Here is a 21,551-nt window from a genome sequence, read left to right as displayed (position 1 = left end):
ATGTCATGTGTATGAGTGAGTATAACAACTAGAACCGCAACCGAATCTTAAAATCCTAAGTATTGTAACCTTGTTAGAAGATACAAAGACAAAGAGTCATACGGACTACAGCTACACCATCAAAGCTTTGAGAAGCAAGAAGAAGCTTGGTTAAAGTTTTAGAGTCAAATATGACTAGATGTCATGTTTATGATTGAGTATAAGAACAAAAACCGCAACTGGATCTTAAAAGCCTAAGTAGTGTTTCCTTGTTAGAAGATATAAAGCCAAAGACTAATACAGACTTCAACTACACAATTAAAGCTTTGAGAAGCAAGAAGAAGCTTGCTTAGTGTCTTGGAGTCTAATATGACTTGATGTCATGTGTATGATTGAGTTTAAGAACTAGAACCCCAATAGGATCTCAAAAGCCTAAGTAGTGTTTCCTTGTTAAATGATACAAATCCAAAGACTCATATGGACTTCAGCTACACCATCAAAGCTTTGAGAAGCAAGAAGAAGCTTGGTTAGTGTTTTGGAATCAAATATGACTTGATGTCATGTGTATGATTGAGTTTAAGAACGAGAACCGCAATCGGATCTTCAAAGCCGAAGTAGTGTTTCCTTGTTAGAAGATACAAAGCCAAAAACACATGCGGACTTCGCCTACACCATCAAAGCTTTGAGAAGCAAGTAGAAGCTTTGTTAGTGTTTTAACATCAAATATGACTAGATGTCATGTGTATGAGTGAGTATAAAAATTAGAACCGCAACTGGATCTTAAAGGCGTAAGTATTGTATCCTTGTTAGAAGATACAAAGACAAAGATTCATACGAACTACAGCTACACCATCAAAGCTTTGATAAATAAGAAGAAGCTTGGTTAGTTTCTACGAGTCAAATATGACAAGATGTCATGTGTATGATTAAGTATAAGAACATAAACCAACAGTATCTTAAAAGCCTAAGTAATGTTTACTTGCTATAAGATACAAAGCCAAAGACTCATACGAAATTCAGCTACACCATCAAAGCTTTGTTTGAGAAGCAAGAAGAAGCTTGGTTAGTTTTTGGGAGTCAGATATGACTTGATGTCATATGTATGATTGAGTATAAGAACTAGAACCGCAATCGGATCTTAAAAGCCTAAGTAGTGTTTCCTTGTCAGAGGATACAAAGCCAACGACTCATACGGACTTCGGCTACACCATCAAAGCTTTGAGAAGCAAGAAGAAGCTTGGTTAGTGTTTTGGAGTCGAATATGACTAGATGTCATGTGTATGATTAAGTATAAGAACTAGAACCGCAACGAGATCTTAAAAGCCAAAGTAGTTTTTCCATGTTAGAAGACAAAACGCAAACGACTTATACGCACTTTGGCTACACCATCAAAGCTTTTAAAAGCAAAAAGAAGCTTCGTTAGGGTTTTGGTTTCGAATATGACCCGATGTCATGTGTATGATTGAGTGCAAGAAATTAAACCGCAACCGAGTTTTAAAAGCCATAGTGTTTTTTTGTTAGAAGATACAAAGACAAAGACTCATACAGACTACGGCTACACCATCAAAGCTTTGAGAAGCAAGAAGAAGCTTGGTTAGTGTTTTGGAGTCAAATATGGCTTGATGTCATGTGTATGAGTGAGTATAACAACTAGAACCGCAACCGAATCTTAAAATCCTAAGTATTGTAACCTTGTTAGAAGATACAAAGACAAAGAGTCATACGGACTACAGCTACACCATCAAAGCTTTGAGAAGCAAGAAGAAGCTTGGTTAAAGTTTTAGAGTCAAATATGGCTAGATGTCATGTTTATGATTGAGTATAAGAACAAAAACCGCAACTGGATCTTAAAAGCCTAAGTAGTGTTTCCTTGTTAGAAGATATAAAGCCAAAGACTCATACAGACTTCAGCTACACAATTAAAGCTTTGAGAAGCAAGAAGAAGCTTGCTTAGTGTCTTGGAGTCTAATATGACTTGATGTCATGTGTATGATTGAGTTTAAGAACTAGAACCGCAATAGGATCTCAAAAGCCTAAGTAGTGTTTCCTTGTTAAAAGATACAAATCCAAAGACTCATATGGACTTCAGCTACACCATCAAAGCTTTGAGAAGCAAGAAGAAGCTTGGTTAGTGTTTTGGAATCAAATATGACTTGATGTCATGTGTATGATTGAGTTTAAGAACGAGAACCGCAATTGGATCTTCAAAGCCGAAGTAGTGTTTCCTTGTTAGAAGATACAAAGCCAAAAACACATACGGACTTCGCCTACACCATCAAAGCTTTGAGAAGCAAGTAGAAGCTTTGTTAGTGTTTTAATGTCAAATATGACTAGATGTCATGTGTATGAGTGAGTATAAAAATTAGAACCGCAACTGGATCTTAAAGGAGTAAGTATTGTATCCTTGTTAGAAGATACAAAGACAAAGATTCATACGAACTACAGCTACACCATCAAAGCTTTGATAAACAAGAAGAAGCTTGGTTAGTTTCTACGAGTCAAATATGACTAGATGTCATGTGTATGATTAAGTATAAGAACATAAACCAACCGTATCTTAAAAGCCTAAGTAATGTTTCCTTGCTATAAGATACAAAGCCAAAGACTCATATGAAATTCAGCTACACCATCAAAGCTTTGTTTGAGAAGCAAGAAGAAGCTTGGTTAGTTTTTGGGAGTCAGATATGACTTGATGTCATATGTATGATTGAGTATAAGAACTAGAACCGCAATCGGATCTTAAAAGCCTAAGTAGTGTTTCCTTGTCAGAGGATACAAAGCCAACGACTCATACGGACTTCGGCTACACCATCAAAGCTTTGAGAAACAAGAAGAAGCTTGGTTAGTGTTTTGGAGTCAACTATGACTAGATGTCATGTGTATGAGTGAGTATAACAACTAGAATTGCAACCGGATCCTAAAAGCCTAAGTATTGTATCCTTGTTAGAAGATACAAAGCCAAAGACTCAACCGACTACGGCTAGACCATCAAAGCTTTGAGAAGCAAGAAGAAGCTTGGTTAGGTTATAGGAGTCAAATATGACTATATGTCATGTGTATGATTGAGTATAAAAACTTAAACTGCAACTGGATCTTTAAAGCCTAAGTAGTGTTTCCTTGTTAGAAGATACAAAGCCAAAGACTCATACGGACTTCAGCTACACCATCTAAGCTTTGTTTGAGAAGCAAGAAAAACTTGGTTAGTGTTAGAAGATACAAAGCCAAAGACTCATACGCCGTACGACTACACCATCAAAGCTTTGAGAAGCAAGAAGAAGCTTGGTTAGTTTCTAGCATTCAAATATGACTAGATGTCATGTGTATGATTAAGTATAAGAAATAGAACCGCAATCGGATCTTAAAAGCCTAAGTAGTGTTTCCTTGTTAGAAGATACAAATCCAACGACTCATACGGACTTGTGCTACACAATCAAAGTTTTGAGAAGCAAGAAAAAGCTTGGTTAGTGTTTTGGATACAAATATGACTAGATGTCATGTGTATGAGTGAGTATAACAACTAGGACTTCAATCGGATCTTAAAAGCCTAAGTATTGTATCCTTGTTAGAAGATACAAAGCCAAAGACTCAACGGACTACGGCTAGACCATCAAAGCTTTGAGAAGCAAGAAGAAGCTTGGTTAGTGTTTTGGAGTCAAATATGACTTGATGTCATGTGTATCATTGCGTATAAGAAATAGAACCGCAATCGGATCTTAAAAACCTAAGTAGAGTTTCCCTATAAGAAGATACAAATCCAACGACTCATACGGACTTCTGCTACACCATCAAAGCTTTGAGAAGCAAGAAGAAACTTTGTTAGTGTTTTGGAGTCAAATTTGACTTGATGTCAAGTGTATCATTGAGTATTTGAGTATAAGAACTAGAACAAGAATCGGATCTTAAAAGCTTAAGTAGTATTTCCTTGTTAAAAGATTCAAAGCCAACGAATCATACGGGCTTCAGCTACACCATCAAAGCTTTGAGAAGCAGGAAGAAGCTTGGTTAGTGTTTTGGAGTCGAATATGACTAGATGTCATGTGTATGATTAAGTATAAGAACTAGAACCGCAACGAGATCTTAAAAGCCAAAGTAGTTTTTCCATGTTAGAAGACAAAACGCAAACGACTTATACGGACTTTGGCTACACCATCAAAGCTTTTAAAAGCAAGAAGAAGCTTCGTTAGGGTTTTGGTTTCGAATATGACCCGATGTCATGTGTATGATTGAGTACAAGAAATTAAACCGCAACCGAGTTTTAAAAGCCCAAGTAGTGTTTTTTTGTTAGAAGATACAAAGACAAAGACTCATACAGACTACGGCTACACCATCAAAGCTTTGAGAAGCAAGAAGAAGCTTGGTTAGTGTTTTGGAGTCAAATATGGCTTGATGTCATGTGTATGAGTGAGTATAACAACTAGAACCGCAACCGAATCTTAAAATCCTAAGTATTGTAACCTTGTTAGAAGATACAAAGACAAAGAGTCATACGGACTACAGCTACACCATCAAAGCTTTGAGAAGCAAGAAGAAGCTTGGTTAAAGTTTTAGAGTCAAATATGACTAGATGTCATGTTTATGATTGAGTATAAGAACAAAAACCGCAACTGGATCTTAAAAGCCTAAGTAGTGTTTCCTTGTTAGAAGATATAAAGCCAAAGACTAATACAGACTTCAACTACACAATTAAAGCTTTGAGAAGCAAGAAGAAGCTTGCTTAGTGTCTTGGAGTCTAATATGACTTGATGTCATGTGTATGATTGAGTTTAAGAACTAGAACCCCAATAGGATCTCAAAAGCCTAAGTAGTGTTTCCTTGTTAAATGATACAAATCCAAAGACTCATATGGACTTCAGCTACACCATCAAAGCTTTGAGAAGCAAGAAGAAGCTTGGTTAGTGTTTTGGAATCAAATATGACTTGATGTCATGTGTATGATTGAGTTTAAGAACGAGAACCGCAATCGGATCTTCAAAGCCGAAGTAGTGTTTCCTTGTTAGAAGATACAAAGCCAAAAACACATGCGGACTTCGCCTACACCATCAAAGCTTTGAGAAGCAAGTAGAAGCTTTGTTAGTGTTTTAACATCAAATATGACTAGATGTCATGTGTATGAGTGAGTATAAAAATTAGAACCGCAACTGGATCTTAAAGGCGTAAGTATTGTATCCTTGTTAGAAGATACAAAGACAAAGATTCATACGAACTACAGCTACACCATCAAAGCTTTGATAAATAAGAAGAAGCTTGGTTAGTTTCTACGAGTCAAATATGACAAGATGTCATGTGTATGATTAAGTATAAGAACATAAACCAACAGTATCTTAAAAGCCTAAGTAATGTTTACTTGCTATAAGATACAAAGCCAAAGACTCATACGAAATTCAGCTACACCATCAAAGCTTTGTTTGAGAAGCAAGAAGAAGCTTGGTTAGTTTTTGGGAGTCAGATATGACTTGATGTCATATGTATGATTGAGTATAAGAACTAGAACCGCAATCGGATCTTAAAAGCCTAAGTAGTGTTTCCTTGTCAGAGGATACAAAGCCAACGACTCATACGGACTTCGGCTACACCATCAAAGCTTTGAGAAGCAAGAAGAAGCTTGGTTAGTGTTTTGGAGTCGAATATGACTAGATGTCATGTGTATGATTAAGTATAAGAACTAGAACCGCAACGAGATCTTAAAAGCCAAAGTAGTTTTTCCATGTTAGAAGACAAAACGCAAACGACTTATACGCACTTTGGCTACACCATCAAAGCTTTTAAAAGCAAAAAGAAGCTTCGTTAGGGTTTTGGTTTCGAATATGACCCGATGTCATGTGTATGATTGAGTGCAAGAAATTAAACCGCAACCGAGTTTTAAAAGCCATAGTGTTTTTTTGTTAGAAGATACAAAGACAAAGACTCATACAGACTACGGCTACACCATCAAAGCTTTGAGAAGCAAGAAGAAGCTTGGTTAGTGTTTTGGAGTCAAATATGGCTTGATGTCATGTGTATGAGTGAGTATAACAACTAGAACCGCAACCGAATCTTAAAATCCTAAGTATTGTAACCTTGTTAGAAGATACAAAGACAAAGAGTCATACGGACTACAGCTACACCATCAAAGCTTTGAGAAGCAAGAAGAAGCTTGGTTAAAGTTTTAGAGTCAAATATGGCTAGATGTCATGTTTATGATTGAGTATAAGAACAAAAACCGCAACTGGATCTTAAAAGCCTAAGTAGTGTTTCCTTGTTAGAAGATATAAAGCCAAAGACTCATACAGACTTCAGCTACACAATTAAAGCTTTGAGAAGCAAGAAGAAGCTTGCTTAGTGTCTTGGAGTCTAATATGACTTGATGTCATGTGTATGATTGAGTTTAAGAACTAGAACCGCAATAGGATCTCAAAAGCCTAAGTAGTGTTTCCTTGTTAAAAGATACAAATCCAAAGACTCATATGGACTTCAGCTACACCATCAAAGCTTTGAGAAGCAAGAAGAAGCTTGGTTAGTGTTTTGGAATCAAATATGACTTGATGTCATGTGTATGATTGAGTTTAAGAACGAGAACCGCAATTGGATCTTCAAAGCCGAAGTAGTGTTTCCTTGTTAGAAGATACAAAGCCAAAAACACATACGGACTTCGCCTACACCATCAAAGCTTTGAGAAGCAAGTAGAAGCTTTGTTAGTGTTTTAATGTCAAATATGACTAGATGTCATGTGTATGAGTGAGTATAAAAATTAGAACCGCAACTGGATCTTAAAGGAGTAAGTATTGTATCCTTGTTAGAAGATACAAAGACAAAGATTCATACGAACTACAGCTACACCATCAAAGCTTTGATAAACAAGAAGAAGCTTGGTTAGTTTCTACGAGTCAAATATGACTAGATGTCATGTGTATGATTAAGTATAAGAACATAAACCAACCGTATCTTAAAAGCCTAAGTAATGTTTCCTTGCTATAAGATACAAAGCCAAAGACTCATATGAAATTCAGCTACACCATCAAAGCTTTGTTTGAGAAGCAAGAAGAAGCTTGGTTAGTTTTTGGGAGTCAGATATGACTTGATGTCATATGTATGATTGAGTATAAGAACTAGAACCGCAATCGGATCTTAAAAGCCTAAGTAGTGTTTCCTTGTCAGAGGATACAAAGCCAACGACTCATACGGACTTCGGCTACACCATCAAAGCTTTGAGAAACAAGAAGAAGCTTGGTTAGTGTTTTGGAGTCAACTATGACTAGATGTCATGTGTATGAGTGAGTATAACAACTAGAATTGCAACCGGATCCTAAAAGCCTAAGTATTGTATCCTTGTTAGAAGATACAAAGCCAAAGACTCAACCGACTACGGCTAGACCATCAAAGCTTTGAGAAGCAAGAAGAAGCTTGGTTAGTGTTTTGGAGTCAAATATGACTTGATGTCATGTGTATCATTGAGTATAACAACTAGAACCGCAACTGGATCTTAAAAGCCTAACTATTATATCCTAGTTAGAATTTACAAAGACAAAGACTCATACGGACTATGGCTACACCATCAAAGCTTTGAGAAGAAAGAAGAAGTTTGGTTAGTTTATAGGAGTCAAATATGACTATATGTCATGTGTATGATTGAGTATAAAAACTTAAATCGCAACTGAATCTTAAAAGCCTAAGTAGTGTTTCCTTGTAAGAAGATACAAAGCCAAGGAATCATGCGGACTTCAGCTACACCATCAAAGGTTTGTTTGAGAAGCAAGAAAAACTTGGTTAGTGTTTTGGAGTCAAATATGACTTGATGTCATTTGTATCATTGAGTATAAGAACTAGAATCGCAACCGGATCTTAAATGCCTAAGAATTGTTTCCTTGTGAGAAGATACAAAGACAAAGACTCATATAGACCACGACTACACCAACAAAGCTTTGAGAAGCAAGAAGAAGCTTGGTTAGTGTTTTGGAGTCAAATATGACTTGATGTCATGTTTATCATTGAGTATAACAACTAGAACCGCAACCGGATCTTAAAAGCCTTGTATCCTTGTTAGAAGACACAAAGCCAAAGACTCATACGCACTACGGCTACACAATCAAAGCTTTGAGAAGCAAGAAGAAGCTTGGTTAGTTTCTAGGATTCAAATATGACTTGATGTCATGTGTATGATTAAGTATAAGAACTTAAACCGCAATCGGATCTTAAAAGTCTAAGTAGTGTTTCCTTGTTAGAAGATACAAATCAAACGACTCATACGGACTTGTGCTACACAATCCAAGTTTTAAGAAGCAAAAAAAAGCTTGGTTAGTGTTTTGGAAACAAATATGAATAGATGTCATGTGTACGAGTGAGTATAACAACTAGAACTTCAATCGAATCTTAAAAGCCTAAGTATTGTATCCTTGTTAGAAGTACAAAGCCAAACACTCAACGGACTACGGCTAGACCATCAAAGCTTTGAGAAGCAAGAAGAAGCTTGGTTAGTGTTTTGGAGTCAAATATGACTTGATGGCATATGTATCATTTAGTATAAGAACTAGAACCGCAGTCGGATCTTAAAAACCTAAGTAGTGTTTCCTTGTAAGAAGATACAAAGCCAACGACTCATACGGACTTCAGCTACACCATCAAAGCTTTAAGAAGCAAGAAGAAGCTTGGTTAGTGTTTTGGAGTCTAATATGACTAGATGTCATGTGTATGAGTGAGTATAACAACTAGAACCGCAACTGGATCTTAAAAGCCTAAGTATTGTATCCTTGTTAGAAGATACAAAAACAAAGACTCATACGGACTACGAATACACCATCAAAGCTTTGAGAAGCAAGAAGAAGTTTTGTTTGTGTTTTGGAGTCAAATATGACTAAATGTCAGGTGTATGAGTGTATAACAACTAGAACCGCAACTGGATCTTAAAAGCCTAAGTATTATATCCTTGTTAGAAGATACAAAGACGAAGACTCATACGGACTACGGCTACACCATCAAAGCTTTGAGAAGCAAGAAGAAGCTTGGTTGGTTTATAGGAGTCAAATATGACTATATGTCATGTGTATGACTGAGTATAAAAACTTAAACCGCAATCGGATCTTCAAAGCCTAAGTAGTGTTTCCTTGTAAGAACATACAAAGCCAAAGAATCATACGGACTTCAGCAACACCATCAAAGCTTTGTTTGAAAAGAAAGAAAAACTTGGTTAGTGTTTTCGAGTCAAATATGACTTGATGTCATTTGTATCATTGAGTATAAGAACTAGAATCGCATACGGATCTTAAAAGCCTAAGAATTGTTTCCAAGTGAGAAGAGACAAAGACGAAGACTCATATAGACTACGACTACACCAACAAAGCTTTGAGAAGCAAGAAGGAGGTTGGTTAGTGATTTGGAGTCAAATATGACTTGATGTCATGTTTATCATTGAGTATAACAACAAGAACCGCAACCAGATCTTAAAAGCCTTGTATCCTTGTTAGAAGAGACAAAGCCAAAGACTCATACGCACTACGGCTACACCATCAAAGCTTTGAGAAGCAAGAAGAAGCTTGGTTAGTTTCTAGGATTCAAATATGACTAGATGTCATGTGTATGATTTAGTATAAGAACTTAAACCACAATCGGATCTTAAAAGCCTAAGTAATGTTTCCTTGTTAGAAGATACAAATCAAACGACTCATACGGACTTGTGCTACACAATCCAAGTTTTAAGAAGCAAGAAAAAGCTTGGTTAGTGTTTTGGAAACAAATATGACTAGATGTCATGTGTACGAGTGAGTATAACAACTAGAACTTCAATCGAATCTTAAGAGCCTAAGTATTGTATCCTTGTTAGAAGTACAAAGCCAAAGACTCAATGGATTACGGCTAGACCATCAAAGCTTTGAGAAGCAAGAAGAAGCTTGGTTAGTGTTTTGGAGTCAAATATGACTTGATGGCATGTGTATCATTGAGTATAAGAACTAGAACCGCAATCGGATCTTAAAAACCTAAGTAGTATTTCCTTGTAAGAAGATACAAAGCCAACGACTCATACGGACTTCAGCTACACCATCAAAGCTTTAAGAAGCAACAAGAAGCTTGGTTAGTGTTTTGGAGTCTAATATGACTAGATGTCATGTGTATGAGTGAGTATAACAACTAGAACCGCAACTAGATCTTAAAAGCCTAAGTATTGTATCCTTGTTAGAAGATACAAAAACAAAGACTCATACGGACTACGAATACACCATGAAAGCTTTGAGAAGCAAGAAGAAGTTTTGTTAGTGTTTTGGAGTCAAATATGACTAGACATCAGGTTTGTGAGTGAGTATAACAACTAGAACCGCAACCGGTTATTAAAAGCCTTAGTATTGTATCCTGTTAGAAGATACAAAGATAAAGATTCATACGGACTACGGCTACACCATCAAAGCTTTGAGAAGCAAGAAGAAGCTTGGTTAGTTTCTAGGAGTCAAATACGACTAGATGTCATGTGTATGATTGAGTATAAGAACTTAAACCGCAACTGAATGTCTAAAACCAAGTAGTGTTTCCTTGTTAGAAGATACAAAGCCAAAGACTCATACGGACTTCAGCTACACCATCAACGCTTTGTTTGAGAAGCAAGAAGAAACTTGGTTAGTGTTTTGGAGTCAAATATGACTTGATGTCATGTGTATCATTGAGTAATAAAACTAGAACATCGATCGGATCTTAAAAGCCTAAGTATTGTTTCCTTGTTAGAAGATACAAAGCCAACGATTCATTTGGACTACGGCTACACCATCAAAGCTTTGAGAAGCAAGAAGAAGGTTGATTAGTGTTTTGGAGTGAAATATGACTAGATTTCATGTGTGTGAGTGAGTATAACAACCAGATTCGCAACCAGATCTTAAAAGCCTAAATATTGTATCCTTGTTAGAAGATACAAAGACAAAGACTCATACGGATTACGGCTACACTATCATAGGTTTGAGAAGCAAGAAGAAGCTTGGTTAGTTTTTTGGAGTCAAATATGACTAGATGTCATGTCTATGACTGAGTATAAGACCTAGAACCGGAACCGAATCTTAAAAGCCTAAGTATTGTATCCTTGTTAGAAGATACAAAGACAAATACTCATACTGACTTCGGCTACACATCAAAGCTTTGAGAAGCAAAAAGAAGTTAGTTAGTGTTTTGGAGTCGAATATGACTTGATGTCATGTGTATGATTGAGTATAAGAACTTAACCGCAACCGGATCTCAAAAGCTTAAGTACTGTTTCCTTGTTAGAAGATACAAAGCCAAAGACTCATACGGACTTCAGCTACACCATCAAAGCTTTGAGAAGTAAGAAGAAGCTTGGTTAGTGTTTTGGAGTCAAATATGACTTGATGTCATGTGTATGATTGAGTATAAGAACTAGAACCGCAATTAGATCTTTAAAGCCGGAGTAGTGTTTCGTTGTTAGAAGATACAAAACCAACGACATATACGAACTTCCGCTACACAATTAACGCTTTGAGAAGCATGAATGATAAGTGTGCATTTTACTCGTTTAGATCATCCATTGTTTATCACTTTACAATCATATCACCTTTGTTTTATACTATTTCTCATCATTTGTCATCACTTTGCATGTCTAGGATAGTTTTGCATGAATATTGCATATATGTGTTGTTTTAAGGTAATTTGGAGCTGTTGGTGAGCTAATTTGAAGAAGTGGACCTGATGAAATCAACATAGGACCTGATGAAATCAACATACTCGACCATTAGCTCGAATACCGTCATCCTGAAGTTCCTGAAGTACTCGGCCACAACTTTTACAACACACCACTACCCCCTGGTCGAGTAGATGACTTTATCACTTCACACCACCACTCGACCCCCTAGTCGAGTAGCTGCCTTCATCACTTCTCATCACCACTCGACTACATGATCAAGGATTGCCATCACCTTCACTCGATCACTCACGCGACTACATGGTCGAGTATCACTTCTCATCACCACTCGACTACATGATCGAGCATTGCCATCACCTTCACTCGATCACTCCCGCGACTACATGGTCGAGTCCCACCATCACCAACCACTCGACGTCATACTCGACTGCCAGCTTCGAAGACTTCTTGATTCCGCACTCAACAAGACACTCCAGCATAAAGAAGAGAAGAAGACTCCAGCTAATCACTCGACCAATCACTCAACCACCTGGGTCGAGTACCGTTCTTAATCCATCCCTATACTATGTCGTTTTGAGTATTAGGGCTTCAGAATATTTTGCTATAAGTAGCATGTACTTGATTCCGCAAACAGTTTGTGTGTTCTTCACTTTTGTAATCTTGATTTCTCTTAATCTATTCAGTATTCGCTTTTCGTTTATTTTACAATGTTGTTCATCATGTTATCATCTTGTTATTTCTCTATTGCTATCATGTCTTCATTCTTCATATATGTTTTCAGCAATGATGTCTGAGTAGTGACTAGGTTTCTGAGGATGGGTTAAAGTAGTTTAGAATCCTCGGTATGTTAGGTGGTTGAGTTTGATTTATAGATCTCTTCTAGATTAGTTGTTCTTAATGCCTATTGCTTTTTGATCAACTGGAATTTGAGCCCAGACATTTCTGCACCCAGGAATTCGAGTATGAGCCAGAGTCACGGCGCATGGAGACAAAGCTGCGGAACAGACTCGACTGGGACCTCGTTAGGGAAGAGCTGAAGGATTTGTGGGCTACTATCGGGAATGATATAACGTTGAACTCACTGCGGTCCAAGAGCAACCAAATCCGAAGTCATTTGATTCGCTACTATCAGCGCTCTATAGCGAATGTTCTTTACTCCAGGGAGTCTACAGACACTGTGTCTACCACATACATGGAGATGATAGACTCCGTACTCACGAGCATTCTCCGCCGAACAAAGGGAAAGAAGGTCCTGAAAGGCGATCTCAATGATGCTCCACCAATAATGCTTATGCTTATGAAGAAGCTTGGTTAGTGTTTTGGAGTCAAATATGAATAAATGTCATGTGTATAAATGAGTAAAACAACTAGAACCGCAATCGGATCTTAAAAGCCCAAGTATTGAATCCTTAATAGTCGATAAAAAGACAAAGACTCATACGGACTACGACTACAACATCAAAGTTTTGAGAAGCAAGAAGAAGCTTGGTTAGTTTTTTGGAGTCAAATATAACTTGATGTCATGTGTATGATTGAGTAGAAGAACTACCACAATCAGATCTTAAAAGCCTAAGTAGTGTTTCCTTGTTAGAAGATACAAAGCCAACGACTTATACGGACTTCGGCTACACCATCAAAGCTTTGAGAAGCAAGAAGAAGCTTGGTTAGTGTTTTGGAGTCAAATATGACTAGATGTCATGTGTATGACTTTGTATAACAACTAGACCCGCAATCGGATCTTAAAAGCCTAAGTTTTGTATTATTGTTAGAAGATACAAAGAAGAAGACTCATACGGACTACGACTACACCATCAAAGTTTTGAGAAGCAAGAAGAAGCTTGGTAAGTGTTTTGGAGTCAAATATGACTAGATGTCATGTGTATGATGGAGTATAAGAACTATAACAAAACTCGGATCTTAAAAGCCTAAGTAGTGTTTCCTTGTTAGAAGATACAAAGCCAACGACTCATACTTACTTCTACTACACCATCAAAGCTTTGAGAAGCAAGAAGAAGCTTGATTAGTGTTTTGGAGTCAAAGATGACTAGATGTCATGTGTATGAGTGAGTATAACAACTAGAACCGTAACGAGATCTTAAAAGCCTAAGTATTGTATCCTTGTTAGAAGATACAAAGACAAAGACTCATACGGACTACGGCTACACCATCAAAGCTTTGAGAAGCAAGAAGAAGCTTGGTTAGTGTTTTAGAGTCAAATATGACTTGATGTCAGGTGTATGAGTGAGTATAACAACTAGAACTGCAACCGGATCTTAAAAGCCTAAGTATTTTATCCTTGTTAAAGGATACAAAGACAAAGACTCATACGGACGACGGCTACGCAGTCAAAGCTTTGAGAAGAAAGAAGAAGCTTGGTTAGTGTTTTGGAGTCAATTATGACTTGATGTCATGTGTAAGTGATGTGATCATGAAAAGCACAAAGGACTTGAAATTCGATCAAGAGCTTGTAGCCGAGGAAGAGCTTGAAGCAGATGAGTAACTTGAACCTGAGGAGTATTTTGAACTAGAGAATGAGCTTCTAGCGGAGAAAGAGTATATGAAAGATGTTATCTTAACCTCATTGGTTTTGTTACATGATCATCACATGGGCATGTGTCTTATTTGTACTCCTTTCCCCTTGTCAAGTTTTGTCCCAATGGGTTTTCTTGACAAGGATTTTAATGAGGCAAATGATATACATCCAATCACTCATTTGATGATTCAAACCATGGTATAACATTTAGAAGTTGGCCCAATCAAATATATATATGAAGTCCAGCGAATTTTATGACCATCACAAGCCCAAGAAGATTCCAAACCAAGTGGGTAATTTGCTGGTCAAGAGGAGTGACGAAAATAGCATTTCAACAGTCATTTTGGTGCCAAGAAGTGGAAGTGTTATCTTTAAACTTTCAAACTAGTCTTTATTTCTTTTCATTTTTCAAGGTAGTCTTTTGAGTGTGTTCCAAGTCTTCTTTCTTCTTTATAAACCCCTTGTAATCTATTTTGAGAACTCATCTATCGTTTTATCAAAAACTCTCTCTTAAAAATAGATCATGGATCCGTTTTCGTATGTCGAATTTTGATCTTTCTCGACTTATCAAAAGGCCTTTCCGCATCCTTTTGTGGCGTCATTCAATCCATCATCTCGACTTTGAGTCGTGTATCGTCTCTATTTCGAGAATATCCACTCTAAATTTCCAAGTGCCGAAATTGGGATTAATCTCTCTGCGGGAATCTATCAGAGTACCAGAGCACACTTGGAGGTTAAGTTGTTTCTGTCTATCATCTTGTTTTAATTTTCATAATTGTGAAATTGTGAAATAAACTGGCTCATATTCAAAAAAAGAGTATAGTATTTGTTAAAATTGTTTCTAGCATTGTTTTGCGCAATTTGATAATTATTTTTTGCTGATCAAGTCAAACAGTCGTGATTAGGGTTCTAGGAGAGTTTTATCTAAGTTGAAGGGTCATTTTGTGTTTTTTGTGTTGAATCCTTTCAATTACAAAAAGGAACTTGTTACTGAAGTATTTTTGCTTATTTTTTCACGTCGGAATTGCGAAATCTGAGGAGAGATCAAGCCATGACCCGAACAAGCTCCTAATTGAAGCCTTTACCACAAACATGGAGTGAATAATAGACAGCAAAATAGATTCATTTTGTCAAGAGTATAAAAGCGCACGACAAAGGAAGGAACAAGATCTTAAATCCAAGCCACCAGACGACATAATGAGATCAACACGGAGCAGCCCACAAAATATCTCTCACACTGCCAAATCCAAATCTTTAACTTATCCTGAATATTATCAATTGGCTAATGAACTTAATAACTTTTCAGGAAAAAGAGACTACCTGGAGTGGGAGAATGACACGGATGAATGGTTTTACGACAAACACATCCCGAGAGAGAAGAGATTATCTTATGCACTTAGAAAACTCACGGGAGATGCTTACAAATGGTGATTGCAAGAAATTAATGAACGTTGGTATCACAAGGAGACAAATATCACCTCGTGGAGAGAGCTTAAAAAATTGCTAAGGAATAAGTATGCTCCACAAGCACTAAAACGCGCTCCAAAAGCCAATTCCAAATTCCAAGGGTTAGAAGTTCAAGAAAAGAAAGCATCCTTATACCCAAATCAAAAGAAAACCTCAACACCCGTGGAGGCTAAGACACAACCTGATCTTTTTGAAGAGTTAATTAAGCACTTTAAAAATCCGAAAATGGAGGCTAAGTCAACATGCCAACCAAAGAAGGTCCCTGAACAAATTGTAGTTCACAAGCAAAGCCGACAACCATCACTTGAATCAAGCGGTCAACGAAAGCAATGTAAGTCTTCTCATCTTTCAAAATCCAGGAGAGTCACCTGTTATAACTGTCGTAAGAAAGGACATTTCGTTGCAACTTACCCTCAAAAACTTGAGCTAACTAATAGTTCATTAGAATCGAAAATGAGCTCACCAAACTCATGTATGGAAGTAGTTAGTCAAGGTTTAAAAAAATCTAGTTCTTGTGTCATGCACTTGTTCTTGTCAAAGGAAGCACAAAAGAGGAGAATCATCATTTGGTGTCAACCACTTCACAAGCTTTTCGAGCTGACTATGTTTCAAAATCACCATCTTGAACAAGAACGGATCGCCATATGTGTCCCAACCAGTTCTAAACCAAGAGTTACCTAAAGAAAAACGACGTGAATTAGGAGGATTCGCTCAAGTTGAGGCCATCATGGTCCACAAACAATCACCTAGAGTTGAATGCAATATTTTTGTCAAGGAGAAACCAGTAGATGATGCATCAAAAATTAAAGCCCGAGGTACCTATCTAAACTCCCAAAGAAGAATGAAAGTTAATTTGCTTTCTTTTGGTGACGGTTGTACAATTTGGAGGCCAATCAAGAAGGCTAATGATCGAGAGATAAGCACTTATCATATGAGGCAATCAAGAGATCCTCGTGAAGATTATCAAAATCAACTTCCGTTAAAGCACATGGAAGAATGCATAGACGAGCAATCAAATTTGTTTGTGAGGGCTAGTAGGTTATAAATGATTTGTTATCAAAACATCCATGTTTATTGCTTAAATATGAAGAAGCTCTCATGAGCTTGACTAACTGTGCACCGGTGATGCCGACTGAGATGATGTCTCTTTTGCAGGATTATGAGGATATGTTCTCGCTGAATAAACCTATTGGAGTACTTTCCATATGTATCTCAAAGTCACGTTTGGAGACTTTGAGAATATCCACTCTAGATCTTGCAAGTGCCGAAATTGGGATTAATCTCTCTTCGGGAGTCTATCAGTATGAGTGAGTATAACAACTAGAATCTCAACCGGATCATAAATGCCTAAGTATTGTATCCTTATTAGAAGATACAAAGACAAAGACTCATACGAACTACGACTACACGATAAGGCTTTGAGAAGCAAGAAGAAGCTTTATTAGTTTCTAGCAGTCAAATATGACTAGATGTCATGTGTATGATTGAGTATAAGAACTTAAACCGCAACCGAATCTTAATAGCCTAAGTAGTGTTTCCTTGTTAGAAGATACAAAGCCAAAGACTCATACGGACATCAGCTACACCATCAAAGTTTTGTTTGAGAAGCAAGAAGAAACTTGGTTAGTGTTTTGGAGTCAAATATGACTTGATGTCATGTGTATCATTGAGTATAAGAACTAGAACCGCAATCAGATCTTAAAAGCCTAAGTAGTGCTTTCTTGTTAGAAAATACAAAGCCAACGACAAATACGGTCTTCAGCTACACCATCAAAGCTTTGAGAAGCAAGAAGAAGCTTGGTTAGTGTTGTGGAGTCAAATATGACTAGATGTCATGTGTATGAGTGAGAATAAAAACTAGAACCGCAACATGATCTTAAAAGCCTAAGTATTTTATCCTTGTTAAAAGAGACAAAGACAAAGACCCATACAGACTATAGCTACACCATCAACGCTTTGAGAAGGAAGAAGAAGCTTGGTTAGTGTTTTGGAGTCAAATATGTCTTGATGTCATGTGTATGATTGAATATAAGAACTTAAACCGCAATCGGATCTTAAGAGCCTAAGTATTGTATCCTTGTTAGAAGATATAAAGACAAAGACTCATACGAACTACGACTGCACCATCAAAGCTTTGAGACGCAAGAAGAAGCTTGGTTAGTTTCTAGGAGTCAAATATGACTAGATTTCATGTGTATGATTGAGTATAAGAACTTAAACAACAACTCGATCTTAAAAGCCTAAGTACTGTTTCCTTGTTAGAAGATAAAAAGCCAAAGACTCATACGGACTTCAGTTACACCATCAAGGCTTTGTTTTTGAAGCAAGAAGAACCTTGGTTAGTGTTTTGGAGATAAATATGACTGCATGTTCTTAAACCACAACAGGTTCTTAAAAGTCTATGTATTTTATCCTTGTTAGAAGATACAAAGACAAAGACTCATACGGACTACGACTACACCATCAAAGGTTTGAGAAGCAAGAAGAAGCTTGATTAGTGTTTTGGAGTCAAATATGACTTGATGTCATGTGTATGATTAAGTATAAGAACTTACACCGCAACCATATCTTAAAAGCCTAAGTAGTGTTTCCTGGTTAGAAGATGCAAAGCCAAAGACTCATACGGACTTCAGTTACACCATAAAAGGTTTGTTTGAGAAGCAAGAAAAAACTTGGTTAGTGTTTGGAGTCAAATATGACTTGATATCATTTGTATCATTCAGTATAAGATCTAAAACCGCAATTAGATCATAAAAGCCTAAGTATTGTTTTCTTGTTAGAAGAAACAAAGACAAAGACTCATATGGACTACGGCTACACCATCAAAGCTTTGAGACGCAAGAAGAAGCTTGGTTTGTGTTTTGGGGTCAAGTAAGACTAGATGTCATGTGTATGAGTGAGTATAACAACAAGAACCGCAACCGGATCTTAAAATCCAAAATATTGTATCCTTGCTGGAAGATACAAAGACAAAGACTCATACGGACTACGGCTACACGATCAAAGCTTTGAGAAGCAAGAAGAAGCTTGGTTAGTTTCTAGGAGTCTAATATAACTAGATGTCAACTGTATGATTGAATATAAAATTTAAACATCAGATCTTAAAAGCCTAAGTAGTGTTTCCTTGTTAGAAGATACAAAGACAAAGACTCATACGGACTTCAGCTACACCATCAAATCTTTGTTTGAGAAGCAGAAGAAATTTGGTTAGTATTTTAGGGTAAAAAATGACTTGATGTTGTGAGAGTTGAAACTCGCAAAAGAGAAATTGTACTAAGGGTTTCTTCAAAGAACGGATCTTTGTGAGTTTCTCAAAGAACAACAGAATTGTTTATTACGAGCTTCATCTCGTTTTCTGCCTTGTCTAGGGAGAGCTTGATAGCGCTTATTTCCTGTTCTCTGGCGTACTCCTCAGCCCACCGAACGTTTTCTTCTGAATCTTCATCGTCCGAGACCCCGATCTGATCGACCTTGCCAATTTCTGCTCGTGGAGGAGGGAGCTACGGATCGTTTCCTTCTGCTCGATTCGTTTCCCGAGTTCCCAAGATTGCCGACTCGGTTTGATCTCTTCCAATTTCCTGTGCGGTTCGGTGTACGGGCCTTGTAGTATTGTCAGGCGTGTGGAACACGAGCCGTGTTGGGTTGAGATCTGCTGCTGTTCATCGATCCTGAAGATACCTTGCACCAAAACGGGTAGTCCTGATCTGTCCTTGGGAGGTAGCTGCTTCGAGTTGTTGTGCCAAAGATCGATTTGCCTGTTCTTGTTTGGAGGGATCGGGTTTCCCTCTGTGTCAACTGTGTTACCGGGGATCTGATTGTTGACCATTGTGGATTGGGTTGTTGGTTCTGTGTTCTGGGGGCTTTGGCCGGAGGATCGGCTAGGACTTGGTCGACAACATCCGGTGCGGCGGGTGTAGCAACCTCTGGAACAACCTCCCGAGCCCAGGAAGGTTCAGCAGCGCCGCTCTCTTCCACGACGCGTCTTTCCACGGCCGCACGTTTCCTCTCAGTGGCAAGCCTCTTCTTCTCGTAAACTTCTCGGATGGTGGGTTTAAAAGTCTGCATATCGACGAAAAATTGCGTTCGGTGATCGGCGGATTCTAAGCTGGATGGACAGGAAATGCAATGAAATAGCCTGAGCGTTCTTTTGACTCGATCTCGGGAGAAGTGCTTCATCGAGTGACACTTGCAGGCCGATAGCTCTCGATGACAGGAAATGAGATCGTCAGGACACGGTTCGAGAAACCTGATCGGGCGATCTGCGGAAACAGATCAACAAAATAATGTCAGCATAAATTATAGTAATCACCTCGGGCACAGACAAGTCAACTCACGGAATGTCTAAACTATCCAAAATTCCCCATTTCGTCAGAACTTTCCCGACGAGATCTTCAAGGACAGCGTCCTCCAAAGCCACGAAGAAGAAGTAATCAGTGTAGGCATCATCCTTGCTCGGAAAACCCTCGATAATCTTCCTGTTCTTGGCCGAAGAAATATAGAATCTATCCGCCTCGGACTTCGGAACTCGCCGGATCTCCAAATAATTTTGGAGGTGAGCAAGCGTGACCTCACTCTCGGTTTCATAACCACGCACCAGAATCCCGATGAGATGTCTTAGCGATTGGGCAGTAATTTGCGAGAGGGCTATTTGATACGAGGTCACGTAATCCAAAATCAGCCTCGGGACGGGCAACCAGAGAAAACAAAGGTAGAAAAATCCTTCGTACAGAGTGAGAAAGCCCTCGGGAGGATCGTCGACTCGCTCATTTGGGTTAGGAACGCGAAGGGTGACGTTGCCAAAACGAACCACCTTTTTGTTTTTCTTCCACTTCTTTTTCTCGGCTTTCTCAAAAGCGGTCTGCTCGAACGCTAGAACAAGGTTCTCCGTCTCATCAGGCCCGAAAAACAGATGCTCTTCGATCTTAACTTTGGGATAAAACGGCTCGGTCACGTCCTGCCAATTTGAAGCACCGGCCTCGTCAGCAGTTGGGACACGGAGCTTACGAACAAGGGAAGGGTCGGAATCTTTGGGCAAATCTAGCTCGCGAGCAATATCAGCAGTAGCGTCCTCCCGAGCCACAAAGGGAGTTTCCTCGAATGCATTCGAAGACGACGCTGCATCAGCCTCGGAGCCCTCAGATGAAGTCCAAACAATTCGACGCTTGTAAATCGGGGGAAGATCATTTCGGTGATTGGAATCGATGGAATCGGCGAGCCTACTGGAAACCGAGGGAGAAACGCTGTTTCGTGGAAAACTCATCTTCGGCTCGGAGTCAACTGACGAAACAAGGATTTGGAAAATTTCTAGCCGGAAAAATCAAAATGCTAACAAACAACGGCGGAAGACTACCGGAAAAAGAAAAACGATGCAAAGAAATCAAGATCAGAGAAAAAGAAGCAAACCTCAAATTTTTTCTTCGGCAACTTCAGATAAATGAGTCCTGAGGAGCAGCTCAATATATATAGAGGCATAAAGGCGCGTCGGGTCACAAGGAGAAATTAAAACACCTCAACAGCGCGTGAGCTCGGTAGGAGAAAACACGCGCGCAAACCTCGGGAATAAGCGAGACGTTTCCACTTCTCAAGAAAGAAGGCGGTCGCGCATAAATGAAAGTTTGACCGTCCGGGAATTCGAAGCGCCAGAGATCATGAACAGAGAAGACATATCGCCGGCTCGGTTATCAAACCGCATGAAACTCATCGCTCATAAACAAAGACAACGAGCTGGGGGGCAAACTGTTGGGGTCGGACTTGGTCTCGTAGGAACCGAGCCAACTAAACAAGCTCCGAGAACGCCTCGGAAACATATTTGTCGGATACTTTGGCTCGGAATCGTTCCAGGACGCATACTCCAGGCCGATGACAAGTACCTTGGAAATCGCATCAAGGAATCATCCCGAGCCAGCCTTGAAAACACCTCGGGGACCCTACAAGTAATCTTCCGACCCGACCTTAGCAACGCCTCGA

At 38.6% G+C, this 21,551-nt stretch overlaps 1 non-coding gene and 2 pseudogenes across 3 annotated transcripts; 1 reads left to right on the top strand and 2 right to left on the bottom strand.

Moving 5' to 3' along the window:
* Nucleotides 1–10,797: 10,797 nt before the first annotated feature.
* Nucleotides 10,798–10,880, bottom strand: MIR5643a. The gene has a single exon (NR_142798.1). It is a non-coding gene; the product is annotated as a microRNA ath-MIR5643a precursor (primary transcript).
* A 582-nt stretch (nt 10,881–11,462) lies between these two features.
* AT5G31702 lies at nt 11,463–14,081 on the top strand (annotated as a pseudogene; the record flags this gene model as incomplete). Its single annotated transcript has 1 exon — nt 11,463–14,081.
* Nucleotides 14,082–18,969: 4,888 nt separating this feature from the next.
* On the bottom strand, nt 18,970–20,844 carry AT5G31685 (annotated as a pseudogene; the record flags this gene model as incomplete). The annotated part of the gene is made up of 4 exons: nt 18,970–19,395; nt 19,470–19,643; nt 19,769–19,843; nt 19,960–20,844.
* Between the last annotated feature and the right edge of the window lie 707 nt (nt 20,845–21,551).

The sequence above is a fragment of the Arabidopsis thaliana genome, chromosome 5 (assembly GCF_000001735.4).
Source record: "Arabidopsis thaliana chromosome 5, partial sequence".
Taxonomy (NCBI): domain Eukaryota; kingdom Viridiplantae; phylum Streptophyta; class Magnoliopsida; order Brassicales; family Brassicaceae; genus Arabidopsis; species Arabidopsis thaliana.
The sequence above is the reverse complement of the archived record's forward strand: the minus strand, read 5'-3'. Positions and strand labels throughout refer to the sequence as shown.